Below are 7,598 nucleotides of genomic sequence, written 5' to 3' on the forward strand. Positions count from 1 at the left end.
TCAAAAACGGGTACCCGAATTCTTAAAAAATGGGCACTTGATTTTGAAAAAATCGAGTACCCGTTTACAAATCGGGTACCTGATTTTTAAAACAATCGAGTGCCCGATTTTTAAAAAAGTCGATATAACGGTTCAAAGAAATCGAGCACCCGATTTGTGAATTACAAATCGGGTGCCCGATTCGTGAGACATGAGCGAGAATTTGGCATGGCTCTCGACTTTTGCATGGGATTTTGCCTTGGGGAAAGGCATGGCATAGGCTTGGTCCAACCAAGCCATGCCTTTGTGCTTGCTCCTTTTTTTTTCTAAGGCATTTAATCGACAATTTCTGGTATTGTCATAATTTTTTTATAGTCATTCCTATTGAATTTTTTGATGAGACAAAAACCCGTTATAGGTCTTGCTGTTTTGATTTCAAAATTGTAAATTTTATAGTCTTATTAGTTTATTTTCTATTTTTTCATTATTTATTAATCAAAACTATCTCCTAAATGTTAAAAAGTGACATTCACTAAAACTTTAATAACTTTTTTATTTTATAATTTTTCTTAAATTAATTTATATGTCATCAATCTACATACAAATCTTTTGATGTTAAATTTTTTTTTTTTTGAAAAAAGTGAGATTTTGATCAAATTATGTGGTCCGTACACGAGAGGTTTTAAAATTTACCTTTATAGCCAATTAATAATTAATAATAAAAAAATTATTCATTAAGAAAAAATATTGTCATCAATCTTAGGTGTATTAGGTAACTCTTTTTAAAAGGATTTTCAAAAATTCATTTATTTGTGACAAATTATGGTGTCCGTACACGAGCATGGTATGGTCCTGAAACAGGCATTTTGAAAAAGTGGTTTTTAAAGATCCATACCAAAAAAATAATCTATCATATGGGTGTACAAATAAATTACATATTCAAAAACTAGATTCCGAACACTAAAAATTTTATTTTTGGATTTTTTTAATATTCAATCTCTAAATACCTCAAATTTTGACATCAATTGACAAAAAAATTCAAAAATAGGAAAAACACTTCCACTTTTTGGCCAAAAGTGAGACCCAACTTCTTGCACTGACCCTAAAGTGTGGCCACTTTTCCTCTACGTCCTTAAATGCTAAACCATCCACAGGAATTTGAATAATGACATCTTAACTTCTATTGCATGCATGGTAATCCATAAATTGTGCCAAGCTACTACACCTAAATAATCACTTAAGACTCATAATAATGGGGATGTATCGAAGAACCTTGCGAGGCAACTTTTTTGTCACTTGATCATATCGATATCTTCTTGTGTGGCATTTGGGGCATTCTATTGCATTTTCATGTTCTTTATGATAAACTAAATGATCTCGAGGACAAGAATCTATTGATTGATACTCCATTCCAATATGTTTCATAGTGCAACATAATTCTTGGTACGAGCGAGGGAGAACATTTGATGGTGGTAACAAATAGCCACCTATCAATCCACAACAAAAAATCTTAGTCGTTAGTATAAACAGTTTTAATGGTACATATTTCACCTTTTATAGACTATAATGACATATGTCACAAACCTTAGCATATGTGACATTGTTATGTTGGATAAACCATTTATAACCTTCAAATTCACCAAAAACAATACAACAAAGAGTAGAGTTAATTAGGATTCTTCGTAAACGGTTGTGTTTTCCTTCTAAAGTAGAGGTATATCATGGATGACCTTAATGTCAACCTCCTCCTCCTCCTACTCTTCCTCATCATCATCAATAGCAACAATAGCAACAACAACAACACCACCACCAGTACCAAATGTATCATGGATCAATGCATTTGTACCATCATCTTCAAATGTGTTTTCTAGCGCATGATCATCATCTTCCATGGGATCATGATCTTCTCCTTCAATACTCACACCTCTATGTTCCTCCATATTCACACTTCCATGTTCCTCCATATTCACACCTTTGTCTTCCTCCGAGATGTGTTGGTCCATATCACGTACTACCTTGGGGAGATTGACCTATATAAAAATGATGATAATCAAACCCCCATTTTGTGGTTCATAAGTATATTAATTATGAAAACAATATAACAAACAACTTACCAATTGATGATAATCAAACCCCCTTCAGTGTGACCATTCTCCCAACAATGTCTCTTATTTGTTTTGATTTTGATTCTTTTTGTCTTTAAGCTATTACAATGCTTGCAAGGACAATAACACTTGTCATTACCTGGTCTTTGAAAGTGTAGTGCCTGCCCCTAGTTCACATTTCTGTTATCATTGTCAAATTCCTTAGGTTGATTTTATGCATTGATTAGTTTTAGAGATACTGGATTTACAATATTATGATATTATTTCATGTCTTGAATTACAAATATATCGGTTATAATTGTTGCTTAGTTGATTTCATTCATGTGTTGTTAATGATATTTTGATGATCCTAGTTAGTAAATGTGGTTTCTTTTATAAAAATGTTAACATGATGTCTTTAATGATGATTATGTTGTATTGATAGAGATGCATTATTATATGTATGCATTTGATATTAGACTTATGATTTTTACGATACTTACCCCATACTTGCATGTGTATGGTGCGCGTGTTTATTTTATCTTTCTGTCTGACGTGTTTGATGTGGTTAAGGGAGGGAGTCGTAGTCACCTACATGCTCGTCTTTTATGCAGGATGCAGGTACCGGGCATCGACTTCCCTGAATTGCCAGGATGAGCGTGCCCTATTACAAATACTCAAATGGTGAGAATGGGAAGATAATGATCAGGTCCAATCCTAGCCATAAGCCTATAATACTTGTCCTGCAAGGAGGACTCGTAACAGACTGTCTACCCTTTTTAAACCCGTGAGTATTTTATGCGTATATTATTTTGTGTCTTTGATGTATTTTCTATTAATTAAGTCTAATTAATAGATTAAAGTAATAATTTAATTTAATGAAGAATTATTATGACTTTTTGAATATTTAATTATATTTAATTAATTGAGAAATTAATTAAATATAAAGAATTGAATTGGAAGATAAAAGTTTTAAGATTAAATTTAGAACATGATAATATTTATTTAATTTAATAATAATATATTTAGAGTTCATTTTTAAATAAATGCTAAATATTATTGTTATTTAAGTTAATAAATATTTATCAAATTAAACGTTCAAAATATATTTAAAAGGAAAAAGATATTAATTTATGGAAAATATTTAAGTTCACATGAATGAGTTTTAAATATAAGAGATTAATTTAAAAGATAAAATATGTGAACTTGATTAAGATATTTTATTAAGTGCACATGAGATTAAAGTTATAAATTTATTAAAGTAAAGTAAAGTGGAAAGTTAAATAAAGTAATTTAACAATTCACTTAAAGTGCATGAAGGAATAATAAAAGAATATTTTAATTTAAAAAGGAAATTAATTGTGCATGAATGAATTAATTAAATGAGAGAGAATTAAATATTGGAGATAAAAGTTAAAGTTTAAATTTAGAACGTGATTATATTTATTTAATTTAATAATAATATATTTAGAGTGCATTTTTAAATAAATGCTAAATATTATTGTTATTTAAGTTAGTAAATATTTTATCGATTAAGTTTCTAAAAATGAAATTAAAAGTGAAAAGATATTTAATTATCATAAAGATTATAGTTCGCATGATTTATGCATGAGTTGAAAATAAAAGAAATTAATTGAAAAGATTAAACATGTGAAATTAATAAAGATATTTAATAGCATTAAGTGCGCATGAGATTTATAAGTTATAAATTGATTAAAATAGAAGTTGAGTGAAAATTAAATAAAGAGATTTAATAATCCATTTAACGTGCATGAAAATATGAAAGATAAGATAAATAAAGATTGATTTTAGAGTTAACAAGAGAAGATCAAGAGACCTCTCGGGTAAACACACAATTAGTGCCCCGATTGTAGGAAGAGAACTCCTTATCAAAATTGGAGGGTTCATTTTTCAAGAGAGATTTTTTTGGGAGACAAGTTTGAGAACACACACAGGTTTTGGAGAGCAATTCAGAGGGTTTGGAGAAGAAGGAATTTTTCGTAGCTTAAAGGATATTGCTTGCAGTAGAAATTTTCATCCAGCTGTTAGAGTTTTAGCATCAGTACGAGGTAGGGTTTTGAAATCCCGTGAATGCAATTTTAATTGGAAATATCTGTCTGCTTCGTGATTGTTGGGTGATTGAAATTACGTTTGTCATCTTGATTGTGTTCCCGATCTGACTGATTGATAATTAGTCTCCTGAAATTTTGTTTATCATTTCAATTATTTTCAAGATCTAATTGGTTTAAATTAGTTTCTCATTGTTTATACAGAAGAATCATTGAGGAAATTAATTAAATAATGTAGGGTTTGAAGGAAAAGAATATTTAAAATTAGAAATTCGAATGATTTGTTGTGTCTTCTCTACCAGACTATATTTGCTGATGATATTTTAAAAAAAAATAAAAGAAAATTCGATTAGTTGCTCGAATTTTCTCTATCAGATTAACATTGAAAATAATTTTTAAAAAAATAAAAATAAATAATTATATATATATATATATATATATATATATATATATATATATATATATATATATATATATATATACATATATATATATATATATTTTAAAGAAAGTTTGTTTTATAAATTTTATATGTTTATAAAATTTATTAAAATAAAATTATTGAGAAAAAGTCTTTTTGTTAAAATTAATAAATTTAAAAAAAAAAAATTTTATTAAAAATAAAATATATATATATATATATAAAATGAAATTGGGAAGTGGGGGCCACGACCTCCCCCAACTTCCCCCCTGGCGTACGGCCGCCAGCAGTCCCTGCTGATGCAGGCACTGCGCAGGCGAGCTGCCGCAGGCCCTGCGTCAACAGGCCTGCCGCCGGCAGCAGCCTTTTCAAAGGCATGCGATTGTTTTAAAAACAATTCGCATTAAAATTAGATTATTTTTTTTTAATGTTTATTATTAGATTTTATTATCAATTTTGTTTTATTATAATAAATAATATTTATATTAAATTATATGTATTAAATTTAAATTGTTAATAATGTTTTTTTTAATAATTGTTAATTTAATTAATAGTTAATGAAATTTAAATAGTTTATTTTAATTAATTATTAATAATTTTTACTAAATAGTTTTGTTAAATATTAATTAATTAATTAATTTTATTATTAATTATTTAATTAATTTCTGAACTGGTAATTGTTATTTTAAAAGAAAGGGGATTTATCTTATGGATTTTGGAGTTGACCTAGTTTGACCAGTCTAGGATGTACACCAGAGGCTTTGTCAGATTTCTTTAATACCCTTTATGTGGCTGGATGTCATGATGTGTTTTGTGATTCATATTGGAGATTATATTTATGAGGTTTATCTTGTGGAGAAATTATGTCTACTTGGGTTTGGAGAACCATCTTATTATCAGGTTTCTTGTTAAGGAACCGAGTTTGATCTTTAGGGTTGTTGTGGTATGGGACACAACCGTGTTTTTATGTGCTTAGGAGAGGTTGTCTAGGTACGTGACTTGGGAGTGGCTTGCATAGGGGTCCGAGACCCAAAGTGGTTAGTACCAGGGTAACCTAATGCAAGTTATGTAATAAGTGATAATCTAGTAATTAAAATTTATGGGGGGGGGAACACACTAAAAAGATAAGTTAGAGATTTGATCAACCCATGCCTTGAGTGCTTGTATAGGCTAAGGATGGGAATGAGATGAGTGCCTCGTCTTCTTGAGAGGGCTTTCTAGTTTTCCATATGTGTGATGTTGAGGGTCTGGGGTTCAGAGTAACTAGTCCAGGGTAACTCAACGCTTGAGGGTTTGGGGTCTCTTAAGAGATCAGTCCAGGGTAACTTAAGCAGCCATGTGATGACACTCCCTAGTATGTAGCCTGAGTCTCCTCTGTAGATTTGTGTATCTCTGGTGGTGTACTTATTGTTGGATGTGTTTATTGTGGATATTTATTTTCATTGAGGATGATTGGTGATTCTGGATGTTGTTTAAACTTTTAAATTTATAAAAATAAAAAAAAATAGTTCGGTAAACATTGTAACATGTTAGGTTTATTTCTCTTGGGTTCCCGAGCGGTGCGTTACAGAAAGTTAGACAACAATCTAGCGATTGTCTCCCTATTTTGATCAAACTTCTTTGTATTATCTGACATGATCCTTCTTCACAAGAATAACTTATTCATGTACCCTTATTGAGTTGGTTGTAGTTAATGCTTATATCTGCACATATGAGTTTGAAAGAAACATTTGGTGTAATTAATGTGTATATTTGCAAAAATATTGGACATGTTGTACTTAATGTTTATATCTGCACATATGGTTTTGAAATTAAAATTTAATGTAATTAATGTGTATATCTACAAAAATATTGGACATGTTGTACTTAATGTTTATATCTACACATACGATTTTGAAAGAAATATTTGGTGTAATTAATGTGTATATCTGCAAAAATATTGGACATGTTGTACTTAATGTTTATATCTACACATATGATTTTGAAATAAAAATTTGGTGTAATTAATGTATATAGCTATGAAAATATTGGACATGTTGTACTTATGCTTATATTTACACATATGGTTTTGAAAGAAACATTTGGCGTAATTAATATGTATATCTACAAAATATTAGACATGCACTTAATGTTTATATCTGCACATATGGTTTTGAAAGAAACTTTAAGTGTTGAAACAATACATAAAGTTTTAAAAAATTAATGTTTTACAAGAAAATACACCTGAAGAACTATTAGCTTAGAAGCAAGAACATAGTGTTGAAATAGTACAGAAACTACTTGACATGAGAGGTCCACAAGTGAGGGTGTTGACCAACCTTGAAAACTTGAATGTTGAAATGAAAGTTATTGAGGATCAAACACCTATGCTAGAGTTACAACACAATGTGAATTTGAAAGCTATCGAACAAATAACTATGCCCCTTGTCCTCTATGCCCTTCCTCTTCATTCCTCTTGTTTGTAACCCTTTGTCACTCCCTTCATTCTTCTTCTTGTTCTCTTGAACATTTAGATAGTTGTTCACATTATTCCTCATTAGTTCATATTTCAATTGATTTTTTTTTCCTTCAACTTAGCCTTCTATTGGTTTATCCATGTGTGAGTGAATGGTGTTAAAAATGAGTAATTATTCTGTCAAAACTTCATCTTTGTTCGACAAAACTATAGAAAGAATTACATTCTTTCTTATTTTGTCATGATCACCTTGGAAATAGCATCTGCATTTGCTTAAACCAACATATCCTAATATCTTAAATGTTGATTTCTCATATTTGTTCATTTGAAACATTTTGCTGGTTTTTATGTATGTTCTTTATCTTCTTTCTCCTTTCAAAGTTTGTGTGCATGGTGACCACTTCAACATCCTTTGCATGGTTTAGAGGTAATGTCATTGTGGTAGAGGCTTCTACAAGGGAATGAGCCTTGTCATTATGATATCTACACAGAAGTGGAACTTTCTTCTTCAACTCCTTTCACTCAACTCCTCACTAAAGTTATTTTTCCAGTAGTGAGAATAGCTGCTACAAATTCCTAGGAGCCAAGGG

Source organism: Cupressus sempervirens, chromosome 6 (genome assembly GCF_028749045.1).
Source record: "Cupressus sempervirens isolate cs-2001-9-10 chromosome 6, ASM2874904v1, whole genome shotgun sequence".
Taxonomy (NCBI): Eukaryota; Viridiplantae; Streptophyta; class Pinopsida; order Cupressales; family Cupressaceae; genus Cupressus; species Cupressus sempervirens.